Source organism: Sciurus carolinensis, chromosome 3 (assembly GCF_902686445.1).
Source record: "Sciurus carolinensis chromosome 3, mSciCar1.2, whole genome shotgun sequence".
In the NCBI taxonomy this organism is placed as follows: domain Eukaryota; kingdom Metazoa; phylum Chordata; class Mammalia; order Rodentia; family Sciuridae; genus Sciurus; species Sciurus carolinensis.
Window position 1 is genome coordinate 163,725,900 of NC_062215.1, and position 18,694 is coordinate 163,744,593.

General features: G+C 56.5%; 1 protein-coding gene across 13 annotated transcripts in view; it reads right to left on the minus strand.

Moving 5' to 3' along the window:
• Tns1 (tensin 1) overlaps nt 1–18,694 on the minus strand; it is a 184,730-nt gene that overhangs the window by 118,481 nt on the left and 47,555 nt on the right. The window contains exon 1 of one of the 13 annotated variants that reach the window (XM_047544733.1): nt 11,488–11,704. The exons of 11 other annotated variants lie outside the window; for them this stretch is intronic. The gene's annotated coding sequence lies outside the window, so the exon portion shown is untranslated. Of the gene's footprint in view, nt 1–5,149; nt 5,235–11,487; nt 11,705–18,694 lie in introns of those variants that run through there. One more of the 13 variants, XM_047544734.1, reaches the window with a different exon arrangement.

Here is an 18,694-nt window from a genome sequence, read left to right on the forward strand (position 1 = left end):
GAGAAAATTCCACATCCTCAATTCCTGTCTGTGGCCTTTATGTTCCCTGGATCCTCCCAGCCTCGTTTTGTCTCATGATCTGACTCCGACAGGTTAGCACAAAACCCAAACCTGGCACAGGGGAGCAGGCTCAGTTCTACAAGTGGATGCTCATTTCCAAATCCCCGAACACACCAAGAGGCTCTGGGTTTCCCGCTAAAGGCAAGAGGCTGGCTGGACTGGGAGGCAGGCACGAGCTCAAATACCAGTCTGGCCAGAGGAGCCATGCAGACCTGAGATCCCATCAGGGAAAATGTCCAGCACTTACTGCAGGCCTGGCAAGACTTCTGCCTCTTCCATTCCAGCCCAGTGTAGTTCCTGCTCCCCAGTCCCTTCGCCTACGGGGCAGTGAACTGTCCGGAGCTTACCAGGTGCATCTGAAGTCACTTAACCCTCACCTCAACCTCCTCACCTAAGTTCCATTCCCATCCCCATTTTATGAAGAAACTGATACACAATAGCAGAATGCAAGGAGGGAGGCGGATTTTGAGATTCTCGTCTCAGAAAAAGGCTCACTCAAACGTTGTTGTTGGCGGGACTGCAAATTGGTGCAGCCACTCTGGGAAGCAGTATGGAGAGTCCTCAGAAAACCTGGAATGGAGCCATCATTTGACCCAGCCATCCCACTCCTTGGCATGTACCCAAAGGACTTAAAATCAGCATACTCCAGTGACGCAGCCACATCAATGTTTATAACAGCTCAGTTCACAATAGCTAGACTATGGAATCAACCTAGGTGCCCTTCAACAGATGAATGGATAAAGAAACTGTGGTATATATGCACCATGGAATATTACCCAGCCGTAAATAAGAATGAAATTATGGCATTTGCCAGTAAATGGATGGAACTGGAGACTATCTTGCTAAGTGAAATAAACCAATCGCCAAAAACCAAAGGCTGAATGTTCTCTCTGATATTCGGAATGCTGACTCACCATAAGCTGGGGGAGGCGGGGGGTAGAAGTTCATGGGATTGGACAAAGGGGAATGAAGGGAAGGTAGGAGGGATAGGAATAAGAAAGACAGTAGAATGAATTGGACATCACTTTCCTGTGTTCATATATGTAACTCCACATTATGTACAACCACAAGAATGGGGAGTTATATTCCTTGTATTCCAAAATACATCCCACTGTCATATATAACTAAAAAGAACTATATATTTTTAATATATTTATATATATATATTTATATAGTTTTATGTATATATATATATATATATATATATTTTTTTTTTTTTTTTTTTTTTTAAAGAGTGGTTCTCATCTACCAAGCTTGGAATACTACACAACACAGCCTCTTCCATCAAAAGACATCCACGGACTCCTCGATGGCATGAGCTTCAGCTATCTGAGAGTTCGCCCATGGAGAAAACTGACCCACAGATGGTGGGGACAGCAGGAGTTGGCGTAATTGTCCCACACGATTAGTGCACATGGAAGGCTGGTGTTCTGGAACCTCATCTGCTGATGGAGGAGGCTGCACCAGGAGCCCAGGAAGCAGGAGGTCCCAGGGGCAGGGCAGCCCAGGTCCATGTTGCTCCTTTAAGTCCATCTGTGGCCAATGACAGGAAGCCCCTCTCACTCCCAATTAGCTGGCAGCAGAGTCTTGAAGCCAGGCCAGCACAGAAGGCCAGAGGAGGCCTGGCTGTCACCAGCATTGTTCGGCTCCATCTGACGCATATCCACTCTGCCGTGAGGTTTCCTTGCTACCCGAGGACCTCAGGGATGCACGCATCTGAAGCCAGGCCTGGAGCGCAGGGCAGGAGGGCGCGGAAGCCTGCTTTCTCCAGCTCAGAAAACACAGGCAGTTCAAATGGACTCGAGAAAGCTCCCATCAGATAGAGACTCGCTGACCCGGAGACACGGCGGCCACAGCCACGTAGACACACAGCTCACGACACCCTGGGGCACACAGCACACACGCCAGACCACTTTGCCAGCTGCAAAGTCACGCCCTGGCACTCCAGCCCCACCCCCAGCAAAGCTGTGCAGCTGGGACACACCAGCACTGTCAACGCAGCCACCGGCAGGAGCGGCCTGCGGAGCACAGGGGACTCAGGAAGCCAGACCTGGAAAGCAGCAGCTGTGAACAACTGGGCAAGGGACAGCGGAGACCAGCTCAGGGGGCCCCCAAGCACACCCAGACTTCTGGGTTCCTTTCAAAGTGTGGGCAGGAACCTGGCCACCCACTACAGGACCTGCCTGTCCCGAGTCCTGTCTGGAAGCAGAGGCAAGGGATAAGGCACAGAGACGGACGCTGGGCAGGAGGTGTCAGGAAAGGATGAACAGGTGCACAAACAGGGTGGAGCTGAGAAGAGAATAAACAAGCTGGAAGTTATAGGACAGAAGCATGGAGAACAGGAATTTCAGAGATGGAGGTAGTAAGCAAGGACAAAACAGTTTGGGGCTGTGGGACATGCATAGGATCTGAACACATTCAGAGTCCGTGTGCTTTGGACACATAGTCCCTCCCAGTGAGGGGTGCCACAAGTCTACCCCTTTTGCCAAACGAGGCCGCTGAAATTCAACAAAGAAAAACAAAGGGGTCAAAGTCACACAGCTAAGAGTGGTTGAGCTAGTCTCAAATGCTGGACAACCAGACTGCAAATCCTCAGCCCCTTCAGGTAAGTCACCTGGATGCTTAAAAAATCAAGGGCCTAGCGGATGTGACAGCAGATTGTAGAAGAGGGACAGAGAGGAAGGGGAAGAGGGGCAGAGACAAGTCACCCCTGCCAGCCAGGACCCTCAGCCCCTAAGGACGACAGGGACCAGGGAGCCTAGGCTGCAGTGATCCAGTGGCTGGGCCTCTGGGGAGCATTCCGGAGCCCCAGAGAGCACTGTGCAGTCCAGGGGCCGCCTCTGCGGTCGAGACACCGAGCCGTTGCTCACAGCTACTCGCAGAGCCTCTGCACCCTCAGCACATGCCTTCCTCCCACTCGGTTCCCTGAGAGTGGCCAAGGGCTCAACCCGCCAGCACATCCCACCTGAGTCATGGGTGCAGATGAGATTCTGGCCGGCGCGCCCTCACAGCTGTGGCCTCTGCTCAGTTCCCAGAAGCAGAGCTGGCTGCCTGGAGACGCAGCAACTGGGCGAAGGGCTGGGAGGGAGCGTCCCAGTCAGAGTCCCAGCAGATCCTGATGGCCCTTAGGACCCTACCTCCACACAGCTCTTCCAAAGGCCCCAAGAGCATGGGCCTCTGTCCAGAAAGATCCATCAACTGGCAAAATTTCAACACAGCTGAAAAGAAAGAAAGAACTCTCCTAACTCCAGCCTCCCACGCCACCAGGGAGGACACTAAAGTCCAGAAAAGAGAATTCATCTGCCCAAAGTCACACAGTACAAAGGGGGACCAGTGGGCTACCTGACTCCCTGGCCTGGGTCCTTCCATTACACTATGCAGACCCCTCCCCTCCCTCGGTTGGAGCAGGCTCCCAAAATCTGTTCTCACTCATCCTGGGCAGAGCAGCTGGGGACATGAAGGAAGGCAGTTGGAAGGGGGATGGGGGGCGGGGGACGCAGCCAGCCAGCGGCTGCGGGGATGAATCGGTTCTAACTCTTTAGAGGGGTCGGGCTCGCAGCACAGACACAAAAGAGGCTGCGCAAGTTGCAAAGGGTGAACCCAGGACTTCAGAGACTCTGGAGCCAAGAGACAAGGCCCTGTGGCAAAGGAAGAGAGAAGAAATCCCTGGCAGACCACTGGGGACTTCAGGAGAGTCCGAACCCCCTCCCAGCTCACCTCTCCTCCCTCAACCCCACTCCTCGCCCCTGCTCGCCCAGGGACCCAGTCTGGAATCCAGGCTGGCTGATGCCTCTGCTCCCATGCTCAGTGCCCAGCACAGCCCAGCTCAGCTGTGGCCACCCGTGGTGGCAGAGGTACCTCTCAGGCACTGGGAGTTCTTCCTGAGCCTCCCTGGAACCGTGTCTGTCTCCAGTACTCTCCGTCCCTCTCTGGACAGCTACACTCACAGGGGCAAGAAGCCCCTGCCCTGTGCCCCACTCTCCCCGGCACCAATAGTAGTAATAACAATGACCAAGGGTCACACTGCATGGCCCAGGCTAGACCCCATTTCCTACGTTTCACAGATGAGTGAAGACAGCCACTGTCTGGTTGAGTAACACGGTCACACAGCCTGCAGAGGCAGAATCAGGATCCAAACCCAGACAGCGGCTGCAGTCTGTGGGCTGGACCCCACCGCACTGCCTCCTGGACAGGCTGTTGCTCCAGTGAAGGTTCCCAAAGTTCCTCCTCCTTAGAGCAGTCACCGAGCACCTGTGACATGCTGGTACCTGGCTTTTGAGACACTCAACATCCCTCCTGGCTCGAGACAGTCAGCCTCTGTCCCCATACTCACCAAGGTCACTTGCGGTTAGGTGGGGCACTGCTGCCTCCAAGACATCCTAACTAGGGGGCGCCCCTGTTCATTCACTCATTTATTCAACAGTGTGCCTCCTGTGGGCCGGACCAGACCAGACAGATACCTTCGAAATGTGAGCCGCCTGTGGTCTACCCTCACTCCTGCCTGCTGCATCTCAGGCTCTCAGGCTGGCCTGAGGGATCTCCCGGGAAGAAGAGTTTGTCACCTCCTTGGCCTCTCCATCCAAAAGGGGAGGTGGCACGTAGGAAGAAAGCCAGGGAAATGAAGTGACATCCATGGGAGAGGATATCACAGCCCCAGAGCTAAGGAATTTGGACCCAGGACTCCAGGGACCCAAGTCCTGACTGATGGCCTGTCCCCAGGGCCCCCTGCCCAACCCCCTTCCTAAATCTAAACCTCCTGGCATTCGGCATTCTTGGCATTCTTGCTGCTGCTCCCCTCCAATCTGGCCCACCCCCATGACACCCCAGGTTCACCCCAAAGCCACTCTTGCTCAGACTCCTCATTTTGAAACCACCGCTCACTGCACTGCATGCTTTGCAAACAGCATCTCTCTGGGATTCCCTCATAGCGCTAGGAAGGTGGGATATTAACCCCAATTTCCAGATGCAGACACTAAGGTTCAGGCCAATGTCACACAGAGAGCCAGCAGCAGAGCTGGGAGGGACCCGAGTTGTCCAGCTCCAACACCGGTCTACAGTCACCGTGCCCCCGTGCACCTCTCCCCTGTACCTGAAGACGCCTTGTCCTTTATGCCCTGCAGAGCTCTTCTCCGTCTTCAAACCCCATCCCAAGGGGCGCTTCCCCCAAGCTTCCTCCACCCCACCCGCTCAAGCCAACGGATTCCCACCGCGCTGCAGAAACACTCCGTCTACTTCCCTTTGTCTCCCAACAGACCGCTTGGCCCTGGCCTTTCCAGTCCCATACCTGGCACCTTGCCTGGCACAGGGAAGATGCCCTAAAAGGCTTTAACATGGACAGTCAGGAGGCCAGCTGGCCTCAGCTGCCGCTCCATGGGGGGCACACAGGCCTGCCCCGACCCAAGGAGCAGAACCCTGGGACCACCAGCTTCTTCCAGCACAATCCCAGCAGCCTCAACTGCCCCCCGGGCACAGCCCAACGCCCCACCTCCGCCCCCCTTCCTGGCTCGACCAGCTCTGCCTTTTCTGGGAGTCTCAGCCGGTGATTAGGGCCCTAATCAGCAGGACTTCCTGCCAGCGACTGCCAGAGGTGGGGGCAGGGCCTGGAGGGAGGCAAGGTCAATCCAAGGTGAAGTTCCACAGCCTGGGACCAGGGGAGGGCCCTGCGGGGACATGTTGTCAGAGTCGTCCAGTCCACACCTCTCCAGCCCTGTCTCACAGGTCAGGGCACTGAGGCCGAGCGAGGGAAGGGACTCACTCAAAAGGACGGGGCGAGCACTGGACTGGACAGCGTCCCGGCGTACACTGCTCTCCCACCCAGGGACCCCCCAGGGTGGAGACTCTCTCTTGCACGTCCCTTGAAGCCCCCGGCCACACCCCATCCCTGACCCCAACACCAAACCCGAGTCTAAACCCAGACTTCCCCTAAAGGGTGGCTGCAGACCAGCTGACTGCCCAGGTCTGGTAGAGGCCAAGGGTCGAAGGTAAGACCCGCCTCTAGATGAGCCATGGCCTAGAAACGGGGCAGAGGTGAGCAGGCCTGAGGAGGGGAGGGCCGGGAGGGCTCCCAGCTGTCATCATCATCAACCTAAGCCCATTCTTTCCAAAAAAACAAAAAACAAAAAACTTAACGCTTTTTACAGCTGCAACTGGGCGGGCCAGGGATCCGGAAATGGAGCTCACCCCCGACCCAGAGCAACCCAGGCCTCCCTGGGTGGGACTCAGGCTGGGCGGAGAGCATAGCTTGGCAGGGCTTGAGGGCTGACCCCTGCTAATGAAGAATGTCAGGGGCACTGGAAAGCGAGGACCCCAGAGGGGAAGAGGCCTGGGAGAGAGAGGGAGTGTAGACAGGCCCTACCCTGCCCGCTTAAAGCTCTCGGCTCATGGGGCACTCAGGAGGAAGGAACTGAACTGAAGTTGCAGCATGAGGACCACAGGTTAGATTTCAGGGAGGGTTTAAGATACAACTGGCAGCAGCTGTTCAGGGTCCTACTTTAAAATGTAGATGCCACCCTTAGTGGGGCACACACCTATGATTCCAGCGGCTCTGGAGGCTGAGACAGGAAGATTGTGGGTTCAAAGCCAGCCTCAGCAATGACGAGGCACTGAGCAACTCAGTGAGACCCTGTCTCTAAACAAAATACAAAATAGGGCTGGGGATGTGGCTCAGAGGTCAAGCGCCCCTGAGTTCAATCCCTGGTACCAAAAAAAACAAAAAAACAAACAAACAAAAAAAAAAAACTGTAGATGCCACCCCTATGGGTGTAGCCCACGGTCAAGACTAGCCTGCCTGGGGTCTGCGAGCCTCCAATTCAGTGACCCCCGTGAAGGGGTGAGTTGGGCCCCCAGCAGGGCTGGTTTATAATAATGTGGCAGCTTTCTCAGAGTCCTCCTTAAACACAGATCTGCATGGGCTCCCTGGGGAAACAAGGGCCCCAGAGGTCCCCTCATCTCCCTGCCTGCCCCCTAGTTGCAGAGAGAGGGAGCATCGTACAGGAAAGAAAGACTCTGCTCTGGGTTGATTCTAGGACCCCTTCTGGGAAAGCCATGCCACTCTCTACTCCACTCTTCAGTCCCCAAACTCTCCCTGCCTCAGGGAAGAAACAACCAGGATGCAAGAGAAAAGGGCCCACAGAGGTGGGCTCCAAGCCCACCACCACTTACAATAATAGTTCCTCCCATTGACCGGGCACTGTTCAAAGTGCCTTCGATACACTAACGCCACGCCATGAAGCAGGAACTACCGTTACCCCACTTCCCAGTAAGGAGTGAGGCTCCCGTGGCAGGGGGCGGAGGCAGGGAGGGGTTCAGTCACTTGCCAAGACCACACAACCAGTGAATGGACTTGTCATGAGTTGGGCCCCCGCCGGCTGGCTGGGGACAGGCGCTCTCAGCCTTGTGCCCACGAACACAGCCCTGCTTCCAGGTCCTCCACGGACCTGTCCCAGACCTCAGTCCTCTGGCCTAGTTCAGCAGCACTGCTGGGTACAGCAAAGGTACTGGCCTGCCCGCAAGGAGCCAGCAATCATCTGGCAAGTGAGTACACAGGACACTCCGAGGATCCCAGGGAGCTGAAGGGTCCTGGGGGAGCTGGACCCAGGAAGGGACCCTCGTTGGGCAAAGGTGAAGAGTCCACCCAGGCACTCCTGTGGCCCTCATCCCCCACCTCCATCAGCTCCCAGCGCCCCCCTTGTGGGCCGGTCCCTCCTGCCTCCCACACCCAGGCCGGAGCTCCAGGATTGCAGCCCTAAAAGGCAGGATCCCCAAAGGAGGTAGCACAGAAACGCCCCAGCACACCTACCCCCCCATCACTCCAACCACGGAACCCAGGCACCCTCCCCCAGGGAAACCAAAGAGGGGGCGAGTAGGAGGGTGGCCAAGGTCACCAGCCAGAGGACAGGCAGGCCCAGGGCCCAGCTATGCTGAGGGTCTTCAGCCTTCCACGGTCCTTCCTTCAAAGTGGGAAAGTGCTTCAGGCAGTTTGAGAGAAGGACAGTGGTGAGGGCTGGGCGTGACCTTGCAAAGGGACAGGGGCACCCAGGGAGGTGGGCACTGCTGCAGGGCTGGCAGCCCAGCACCCCCGCTCCCGTTCCAGTGGGCTTGGGCCCACACTCTGCATGCCTAACAGTTCTGCAGAGCTAAGAGTCAGCTGGCCAGGGAGCCACCAAGCCAGAGGCCACAAAAGGACAGCACTGGGGACAAAGCAAAGGCCAGTCCCTCCCCAGCCTCCAAAAACCACCTTCTCCCTCACCCACAGTCACCCTTCTGATTTGCTTTCTTCAGGTCCCAGGAATGGGGAGAGCTTCCCGTCTTCTCTGTCCTCCACCCCCAAACAGATCCCCCAACTGGGCCTCAGTGTCCCTTTCTGGGGTCAAAGAGACTTGCCTTCCTCTTTGGAGGATACCAGTAGCGGGAGAGGAGCTACCCTAATTGGAGACGGGAGGTTGGCTGGAGGGCCCTGGGACTCCTGCTCCTTCATCCTCAGGAGACAGGGATCAGAGAGCATCCACAGAGCAGGGCCGTGAGAAAGGCAGGCCAGGGTAGGAAGGATGGACCCAGGAAGGGTCCCAAGCCCACCCCGGGAAGCCCACCTGGACACTGCACAGTGGGAACCCAGCTCCCTACACTGGACTTGGGGACAGCTTCCACCGCACCCCACACCTCGCCTCTCCACTCAGTGAGTGCTTTCCCACTATCGGGAAAGCAGGTTTGGAGAGAGGCCTGGTGGGAGGTGGCCTGCTCCTCCCCCACACCCCTCCGGAGGGGCCCTTGAGAACAGTGCCCTGGGTTGTACACACACACACTATTGCACAAAGTACTTCAAGCTGTCCTGACAACCCCACAGAATTAACAGAGGGAGAAGGTGAGGCTCCGGCGAGCCTGCCCTGGAATCCTGGCGTTACTCCTTTGCCCACCCTCTCTAGGCAGGCCAGGGGATTCACCCCTGTCCACAGACACTGTTGGCAGGGGTTGGGGTGAGGTCTGTCCCCTCCATGCTACACTGTGTCCCACAATCCGCTGAACCACTCCAGCCCTGGAGGAGGTAACGAGCAGGGCAAGGCGCACTGAATCGGACGGAAGACCTCAGAACTGGGCAGGAAGCAGCTGGAGGCAGACCTGGTGGGCAGCTGAGGGATGGGTGGGTGCCAGGGAGGGGCACGGTGCAAGGGCGAAACCTCGGTCTCTCTGTTCCCTAAGTACTGGCAGAGAGAGGGCCCCTGTGTGTCCATGCCCACACCCCAGGCCAGAGGCCATGCTTCCTGATCCCCGAAGCTGGTGTCAGAGAATTCCCCGACTCCAAGAATCCCAGGACCTCAGCATCCCAAGAGACCTTAAAGGTCGTGCCTCTGACCACATCCCAGCTCAGGAATCCTTCCAAGCTGTTGTCCAGCCACTGTCTGCACTGCCCCCAGACAGGACACTCACTACCTTACAAGGCAGCCCCCACCCAGAGTCAAGAGAAGCTCTTCGTTAAGCCTGATTTCCACCTCTGGGCCCCCATCCTCCATTCCTTCAACCAAACAAAAATCCATTCTGCTTCTTGCTTCCTGCTCTTGTGTCAGGAGAAAGAGACCCTGAGGGCTCCCAAACGCCACGGCCTCAGCCACAGTCCATCAGTGCCAAGAAGACAGTCCCAGAACGGTAGCTTCTTCCCTTGCCTGGCACACACCCAGCCCAGACTGCTCCACGGGACCACCAGCAATCCAGCTTTAAAATTCCTGGGCACTGCCACCCCAGTGGGACTCTACGCTCCTGCTCTAAGGGAAGCAGTATGGGAAGAGAGATGGCAAAGGAAAGCCAGGGTTTGGGGATTCCTGGACTGCCTACTCCACCATTCAAGGATCCTGAGTACCTGATCAGTCTTGGCTCTCCCACCCCAGCTCTGGTAGCCCTGAGGGTCCAGTCAAGAGCCCCCAGCCCACTCCTCTCAGCTCCCTGCCCCTCCTCCACCGGGAGCCCAGTCCAGGTCAACTGGAGCTGGGATCCCCAACACTTATCCTATTTAGGGCTTCCCTGCCCAACTCTGGCCAGAGGCGTCAGGGGAGAAGGTCTGTCAGTTGCAGCAAGCTTTGAGATCCTGGTGGGGGGAGCCGGGGTGGGGGAGGCAGGAGCGGCCGCCAGCTGGCAAGGGTAGGAGTGACTTAAGACCAAGTCTTAGCCACAATGGTCCCACCCCACTCTGGGCAGCTTCAGGAAGGGGAAGGAGTGCTCCCTCCAGGACCCCCATTCCACCTCTGCTCTGCAGAACAGAGGAGCTGCTGGGGCTTTCAGGAGGGACGCCCCTGTCCCCAAAGACTCTGGAAGCCTAGTTTCTAGTCCCCCCCCCATTCTCACCCACAGCTGCCTTCCTACCCTCCCTAGTCCGACTCCTCCCCAGCCAGCACCCATCCGGTCCCCCAGCCCTATCCCACCCCCTGCTGGGAGCCCAGCCTGAGAGCCCAGCAGGCTTCTCTCTGACCCTCTCAGTCATCCCCTCCCAGTGTCCTCTTCAACACTTTAGAGGCCAGTCTAAAAACATCTGGGCAGGCAGTCCTGGCCCTGGTCCTGAATGGCGGTCAGGGGACTGAGATTAGCCCTGTATGGCTTCTCCAGCTGGGGAAGGGGCGCTGGGTAGGGCATCAGTCAGAAGAGGGGTGGGGGAGGGGGTGGAAGGCAGCTGCCCATGTCTGTTCATTAACCACCTGGATTAGCCATTTCTGCCCAGAGGGGTGAGGAGGGAGTCAGCCTGCTGGCTGGGGGAGGGTGGCAGGGGCACTCATGCCAGGCTATGCCCATGGGCAAAGGCCCACTGGACCCATGCAGAGGGGAGGGGGCTGGGGAAAAGAGCTTCCACTCTCCCTCTTCCAGCCCGCCAACCCCTTCCCTGCAGCCTTGGTCAGCACTCTGGGAGCAAAGAGAGCCCCAAAGAGGAGAAAAGTGTCCCCAAAGCAGTTCCCGGGATGGCAGGGAAAGGCATGAAGAGGAAAAGAGGCTCGTGCCCCTCCTGGGCTCCTCCACCCGTGCAGCCGGTGGCAGGCAGGCAGGGAGCAGAAGAGAAGCACCCACATCCTGCCCACCCCCTTGGTCAACTGTCCCTCACCACTCCCCAGCCTCGGTCTCAAGCAGCAACTTCCCCAGCAAGCAACACTCCTCCGACTGGCCGCTCTCGGCACACGTAGGGACAGCCGCACCCCAGACATCCCTGCCAGAACCATCTGAAGACACGGGCTGACAGGTGGGCTCCAGGGGCTAGCCTAGCCCAGGGACATGGGCAGGGTGGGGCTGACCTACCTTCCCTAGTTTAGTTCCTGACTGGTGGTCTTGACAGCATCCCTGCCCACATGCCAGCGTGCTGGCCAGCTCCATCCCCCTTCCCGCGCGGGCGCACACACACAAACACACACACACATACACACACACACACACACACACACACACTCACACACTCACCTTTCTGGCACAGGCGCCACTGGGTGTGGTGGGGTCTGGGCAGAGGGGCTGGCAGGACGGGGGCGGTGGGCAGTGGCGGGTGGCAGCTGGCTGGCAAGAAGCTGGTTGCCAAAAGGCAGGCGGTGAGTGAGCGCGGTGTCCAGGCGGGCGCGGGGCGGGGGGAGCCGAGCTGGTCCCAAGGCCACTGTTGGGAGCAACTGAGCAAGCGGAGGGCGCAGGGCCGGCTCCCTCCCGGCGGCGGCGCGCACCGCCTCCTTCCCGGAGTCAGCGCGGGCTGCCCCCCGCCGCGGCCGCGCCTCCTTTAACCCCTGCCGCGCCCTCTCCCAGCTCCCGCCGGCGGGGCAGGGCGCCGGCACCTGGGGCAGGAAGTTGACCTGCTTTGGCCATTGGCCTAGCGGCTTCCTAGGGACCTGGCGGAGGGGCTTGAGGACTGGGGGGCCAGGGCTGGGGAAGGGGTCAGGAAGGAATCAGGACGCGGAGAGATCCAGGATCTCCTGGGACAGATATCTATGGTGCAATGGCCAAAGGGCTGCAGGGCTGGGGCTGATGACAACGACGGAGCAACCTTCAACTTTTGGACAGGACTCAGCTTTGTGGTATTTCCAAGGCACTTGTGACCAGATGCCAGGAATGGCCCTCCTGGACCTGTTTTTTCTTTGGCTGTCAAGTGTGGGACAAGCCGTTTTTTTAACCTGGACTGAACTGGGACATTGGTGATTACATATTCAAAAGTGATTTGGACTGAGCCTAGTTAATGAAATGCATGCTTCAACTCTCTTTTAAATGCATCAGAAAATTAAGATGGACTGATGAAATGCCATTGTCCCAATGCCATTGTTCCCCATTGGAACACTGGTTGTAGGACCCCTGGGGATACCAAAACCCACTGATGCTCAAGTGCCTTCTATAAAATGAAATAACCCTGCATACATCCTCCAGAATGCTTTAAATCACCACTAGACTACTCATAGTACCTAGTGCAGCATAAATGCTGGCTAAATAGTGGTAGTATCATTTTATTTAAGGAACAATAACAAGAAGAAAGTTAGTACACATTCAAAACAATCACGGTTTTTTTCTGGATGTTTTCAGTCAGCGTTGGTTAACTAACACCAATGCAGAATCCATGGCTCTGGAGGGCGGATTATATACCAAAATGTTCACTGCAGAATCCAGAGAGCTATCATCATTTCATGTGTGAAATTTTTTGTAATTAAAATTAACAGGGTTAAAGTTCTTTGAAAAACTTGGGGGCATCTTACAAATGATAAAAAGTGAAGAAGCTGACAGGATTCTCTCGAAAGGAAAGGGAAAGTCATTTGCTGCTCACCCACTGTCTGCTAGGCTCTTAAACAACCCTTGGTTCAGTTTCGAGTCACTCTCGTTATCCCAGCTGAAGAAGGTGACGTGAGAGTGGTAAGATGACTTGTTGAAGGCCCGCAGGATGGCTTCAACAAGGAGCCCCAACTCGGACAGGCAGGCTAAGGCCAAACTCCCCACTCAGCCACCCGGGTGGAAAGACCCCTGTCTTCCCATCTGGGTCAGGGACCCACAGCTGAGCCTGTTCCCCTTGCTGGACATTAAGTTTGGATCCAAAGGTGTTTAAGATCTTTTCCAGTTCTAACACTCACTAAGTGTATTTCTTCTATTTTTAATTAATTAATTAATTTATTTATTTATTTATTTATTTATTTATTTTTGTGATATTGGGGATTGCACTCAGGGGTACCCTACCACTGAGCTGTATCCTCAGCCCTTTTTATTTTATTTTTGAGACAGGGTCTCACCAAGTTGCCCAGGCTGGACTCAAACTTGTTGATCCTCCTGCCTCAGCCTCCAGAGCTGCTGGGATTACAGGTGTGTGCCACCCACCCAGCCATCGATAATTTTATTAATCCAGTCAAAGCTCCCCCAGGCTTCGGGCTTCAGTGTTCCCCTGGAGTAAAAGGACAGGGGGAACCCAGAGAAAGACCAAGTTTGGGGGCTTCTGGGGCCAGAACCACAGGAAGATCTTCAGCATTCTGAAGGGTTTCCTTGTCCCCCAGTCAGTGAAAACAAGCTCTTGGGGATGGAAGGGAGGGACACTTCTCAGGAACTTACACGTGGGGAGAGCAGAGAGGGGGACATCATCCCCTTTCCTCATGCCCTGCCCACCTCCCCACGCCACAGCAAGATGACCTCATCCCCTCCCAGGTAGAAGAAAAGTTCAGGTTCCCAAACCCCCAAATTCCAGCACTCAGAACCTATGGCCTTGACAGCAGTCTCAGTCCCAGAGAATGTGAATGCTGCTCAGAGACGGTGAAGACAAGAAGAACAGACTGCGGGGTCACCTCGCCGGGTGCTCCCTGCCCTGCTGACCAGCCCAAACCCAGTCTCCCACTCACTGGCCCCAACGCTGGGGCCAGTGACACCTAATAGTCACGTCCTACTTATCCCCTCCCATCACCACCACTGACTAAGGGCCCCTCCCAGGCTTGGTCAGCCTGGTCAAGCGAGGAGGTAGTGGGTTCTGTGTCAGTTTCAGCTCTCTGTCCCCTTGAGAGGTGGATGGGGGCCACAAGCTATAACACAGGAGCCCCACCCACCCTCAGGTCCCCAGAACAGCAGAACGAGCCACCCTCCCCATCTCCTTCTTCCCATCCACACCCAGATTATCCTGACTCACACCAAAAAGTCCGTGGCTCCCCACTGCCCACAACATCCAGTCTCCGCTACAAACGAAGCATCCCAGGAGCTCTGTGGCAGCCTCCAGAACCTTCTCACCCTCCATCCCGCAACTTGACTTCCATACCTTCTCATCCCGCCGTTCCCTCTGCTCCCTGTCACATCCAGGGCTCCATTCCACAGCCTCGTGCTCCAGGGAGCCTTCTCCCACTGCACCACTTGGTTGGCACCCCGACACCCCAGCTCATTCTCCAGTGCTGCAGTGTACCGTCAGTTGGGTGCCTGTCTGTGTCTCCCACTTGCTGAGCAATGACAACTTCATTCATGCCTTTCTCTCCCCTCTCTTCCTCATCAGCGCCTACTAGAATAAGGTTGAAACATAGTAGATGCTCAATAAATGTGGAATGAATGAATGGTGGAGGAATGGCCAGGCAGATGATTGGTTAGTAACTGCATAAAAGAGCATTTTAAAAAGCTCCCTATTGCACAAGGCTATAGCAGACATTTATCTTTGAAGCCCTATAATTGCAAGTGAACCCCCCCCAAAAACAAAACGAAACAAAACAAAAAACCTGACCTTGCTAGGTTGGGAACCATCAGAGTGACGCAGGAAGTCCCCGAGGCATCCCAGCGCCCACAGGTCCGTGGCAGCTCTGGAGGGCCTCAGAGCGCCCTCCCCCAGCTGCCCTCAGGAGCCTTTGGAGGTTACACCCTCCTCCCCAACATCACCCTCTCTTTTCCAACCTGGACAGAACCATGAACTCAGCAGTTCCCGACAAGCCACACGGAGGAAGCAAAGTACCAGAGGACTTCAGAGAAAGAGAGCACTTTCCTCCTTATTCCAAGGGCTGTCCCACAGCCCATCGCCCACCTGGCCCCGCACACGCTCACATGTGAACACACGCAGGCGCGCACGCACACTGAGGATTGCTTTCTAAGAAGCCTGGGCTCTGCTTCCCGTTCCTTCTCCAAACCGGCCTCCCTCCTCCGCAGCTTGGAGGAGGACCCCAGCCTTTCCCACCCACGCCCCTCACACCAGCCCACGCCCTTCCCTCCACCTCCCTCCCTCGAGGCCCTGAGTACAGGACTGCACATCTGGTTCCAGTTGTGGTCAGTCCATTCAGGGTAGCCCTGGGGGGGTTCCCAGAAAACTGAATAATACCAGTGTTGGCGCCCAGTGGAGCCGGGTGAAGAGAGGACGGAGGCAGAGGGTCGAGGGTCGGGCAGGGAGGGGGTGACGGCAAGAGGCGGGGGGGCCCGGGAACCAAGAGGAGATGGCCGTGCCTGGCTTCTAGCAGGGCTCAGTGAAGTCTTGTTAGCTGGAGACAGAGGCTGCAGAAACAGAGGACAGGACAGGCAGGAGCAGAGAGAACGGGACAAAGAGGGGCCAGAACAGAGACCCAGGAGGAGGAGGAAGGAGCTGGGGGTGCACCCTGGAGCGACAGAGAGGCCATTGAGAAGAGCGGGAGAAATGAATGGTGCGGGCCGGGCCAGGTGCTGAGAGAGGCGCCTCATTGGAAGAGGGGGCGCATAACAGAGAAGGGGACAAAGGACACAGAGAAGCAAAAGAAAAGGGCAAGAATAAAGTCCAGAGAAAGATGTGGCCCACGAGCGACGAATCCAGTCTCCCTGGCCTCTCAGCCCCACGCCTGGGCGGGCAGGCGGGGACAGGACAGGAGCCGTGGGTCCACCCAGAGCTCCTTCCTCTGCTCCTCACTCAGTGCCCACCTAACCCGATCTTTCCACGGCGCGTTTCCATGCGAGTCCCCACGAGGGATTACTAACCATCCTAGCCTTAGAGACGGCGCAGATGACCAAAGGGAGCTTGGATCCAGCTCTCCCTCTGGAGGGTACGATGTCATGTGCCCCATGGTCACAGGGTCAGACCACAGTGCCCTGCAGGGAGGTCCAGCTCCCAGGTCTAACAGTCATGGGGATGATGGCGTTGGGGGTGGGTTCTAGTTTCTGGAGCTGCCCCTTCTTCCCCTCATCACAGAGAGGGCAGGTCCCAAGGGGAGGGGCCGCATGGACGGCCCTGGGAGAAGGGGTTCTTCTGGGTTCTGATCCTGCCGGGTCCAACACATGGCTGGCTAGAAGCCAGGCTCCCAGGGTCGCCCTAGGCGTTGGTCAACCTCTGGGCCTTCAAGTGACCCCTCCCCTCTGCCTACCCCTCTCCCCCTGCAGTTGGGCTGTCTGCCAGGACATCATCTCAGGGTCACCCCTGGAAGCCCCCTTGCTAGGGCTCCCTCCAGAGCTGACCCCAGAAGCCTCAGCCACCCTGTGACCTGAAGAGCCCCTCTCTCCCTCCTGGTTTCTCACCTATTTATCGTCCTTAAAGCTCAGGCGAAGACCCCTTCCTCTATTTGCATCTCATCTGCATGTATTTGCATAGTCTCTCAGCCTATAGAAGTGAGTGGTTCCCCAGGAGGAGAAGGGCTAGGTCTCCCACATTCCAGCTTGGGCTCTGGCAGTGGAGGGCGGAGGAAGGCAGCACAGGGCGCTCCAGGGAAGCAGTTGCCAGCAGCTTCTCCCCGGGGGCTCTCAGCGCCCCTCCCTCCTCTGACCCTGCCTCAGTCTCCAGCCAGGAGGTGACACCTGAATGCAACCCCAGGAGCCTCAGACCAGAGCCAGGGCCTTCATGACAGCAGGTCAGACTCAGGCCCTCCTCGTTTCAATCTCCTCACCCAGCAGCCTCTGGTGGCCTCCAAGTTTCCTAGGAGAGTCCCAGGAACACATTTCTAGGCAGACATTGGTCCTTGGCAGAAAGTGACTGCCGGTGTCTGGACACAGATCCCTCACCTCCCCTGAGAAGCTCAATTTCGAAGCTGGAAGGACCCTGGGGACTTAGCCGCCTCCAGGCCTGGACTCCTCTTGGGCCGCCCCTCCCTCCCTTTCCTACAAAGACCACCAGCTTCAGCCTGGATCCTTCCAGGGAGCCCAACATCCCTCCCTCACAGGGCCGCATCCACCCTCCTAACCCCGTTATGATGAGGTTCCTAGACGGAGCGATCGGGGAATCCCCCAGACCCAGCTTATCTGGATTTCAGGAAGGCGTTGGCAGGATCGGTGATGGAATTCTTGGAGACAAGATAGAAAGCTGAGTGGATTCCTAGCCAGCAAGCAAAGGGGTGTTGATTAATAGATCAATGTCAACTTCCTGACTTGCCAAAGGGCTCTGTCCTCTGCCCTGGCTTGTTCAACATAGTTATCAGTAATGTAGGTGAAGATGTAGGGGAGAGGCTTACCAGGCACACAAAGGGGAAGAAGCAGGTTAAGACTCACCGAGGCAAAATGCAAGACTGACTTTATACATGGGCTGCAATTACTAAGGGAACATTCCTCTTGGGTAATGTCCTAACCTACAGTTCAAAAGTCATAAGAAACATGAATTACCAATAGTCAACTCAGGGAAAGTTCTAAGATTCAGTGAGTGCTAAGATTTCAGAAATTCACTTTAGCTAACAACGGAATATGGCTGACCCCAACAGGCACTTTGGGTTCTGTTAATAGAAGTATATAGTCTAGACCACAGGTGGTGAAAATTCCATTGTACCGCATGCTATTCAGACATCATCAGAAAGGTCAGGTTCTCTTTTATACCCCATAAACCAAAGTGCATCCAGAGGAGGACATGAGTAGAAAATAAATATTTGATGAATAAAAACATAAAAAAGATTTTTAAAATGGACTCAATTTTGATCTCAGATGATAAAGAGAAGACACAACAGGCATCATTACAGTCTGGAAAAACCATCTTGGAAGGTAAGCGAAGGCAAACTGCACTGCCCACGACTCCCTGTCTCACTGCCCCTTGGTTTGTGAACTCCCAGGGTCCTGGGACCATTCCCATCATCTCAGAAGGGCCAAGAGGCAGAAGCAGCCAGGAGCAGCCTCTAGAGATGGGACAGCATTCAGACAGGGTCAGGCGCATGGGCACTGGCCAGTGGGGAGCGTGCTGGCCACACCACCAGAGCTGACCTTTAGCCAAGCCAGCTGCTGGGCTGGGGAAAGGGAGGAGGCGGGCTGGTGGCTGAACGTTCACTGGCATGCCGTCCCAGACAGGCCCAAGCACTGGACAAATGGCCCCTGCCACCCAGACTCCCCTGACTGCCACTGCCCAGTGGTCAGCAGGGCACCCTCGCCAAAGTCCAGAGCAGCCTGCTGGCCCGGTGCAGGCCTCGGTGCCCCTCCCTGCTCCTCCCCCACAGCCTGCCATCACCGCATGGCCTGCCCCTTCCTACCTCCAGAACATCTGCTTCCCTTCCCCCACCCTCCTCAGCCCAGCTGTGTCCCTGTCCCCTGTCCCTGGGCTGTGGACAGCTCCCTGCAGGCACGCTCGCCCTCTCCATGGCAGCTTTGGCTGGAGAGCACTCGGAGCTGCAGCAGCTGGCGACAAGCCCCTGAACAAAACAGTGATCATTTGGCTCCACCTTGAAATGGGGTGCTATCCCTCCTGAGGCATAAGAATCAGAAAAACCTGACCCCGTCCGAAGGAAGCCCAGGAGTAGAGGGAAGAGAATCCAGGCACTGGAGTTGTGCAGAC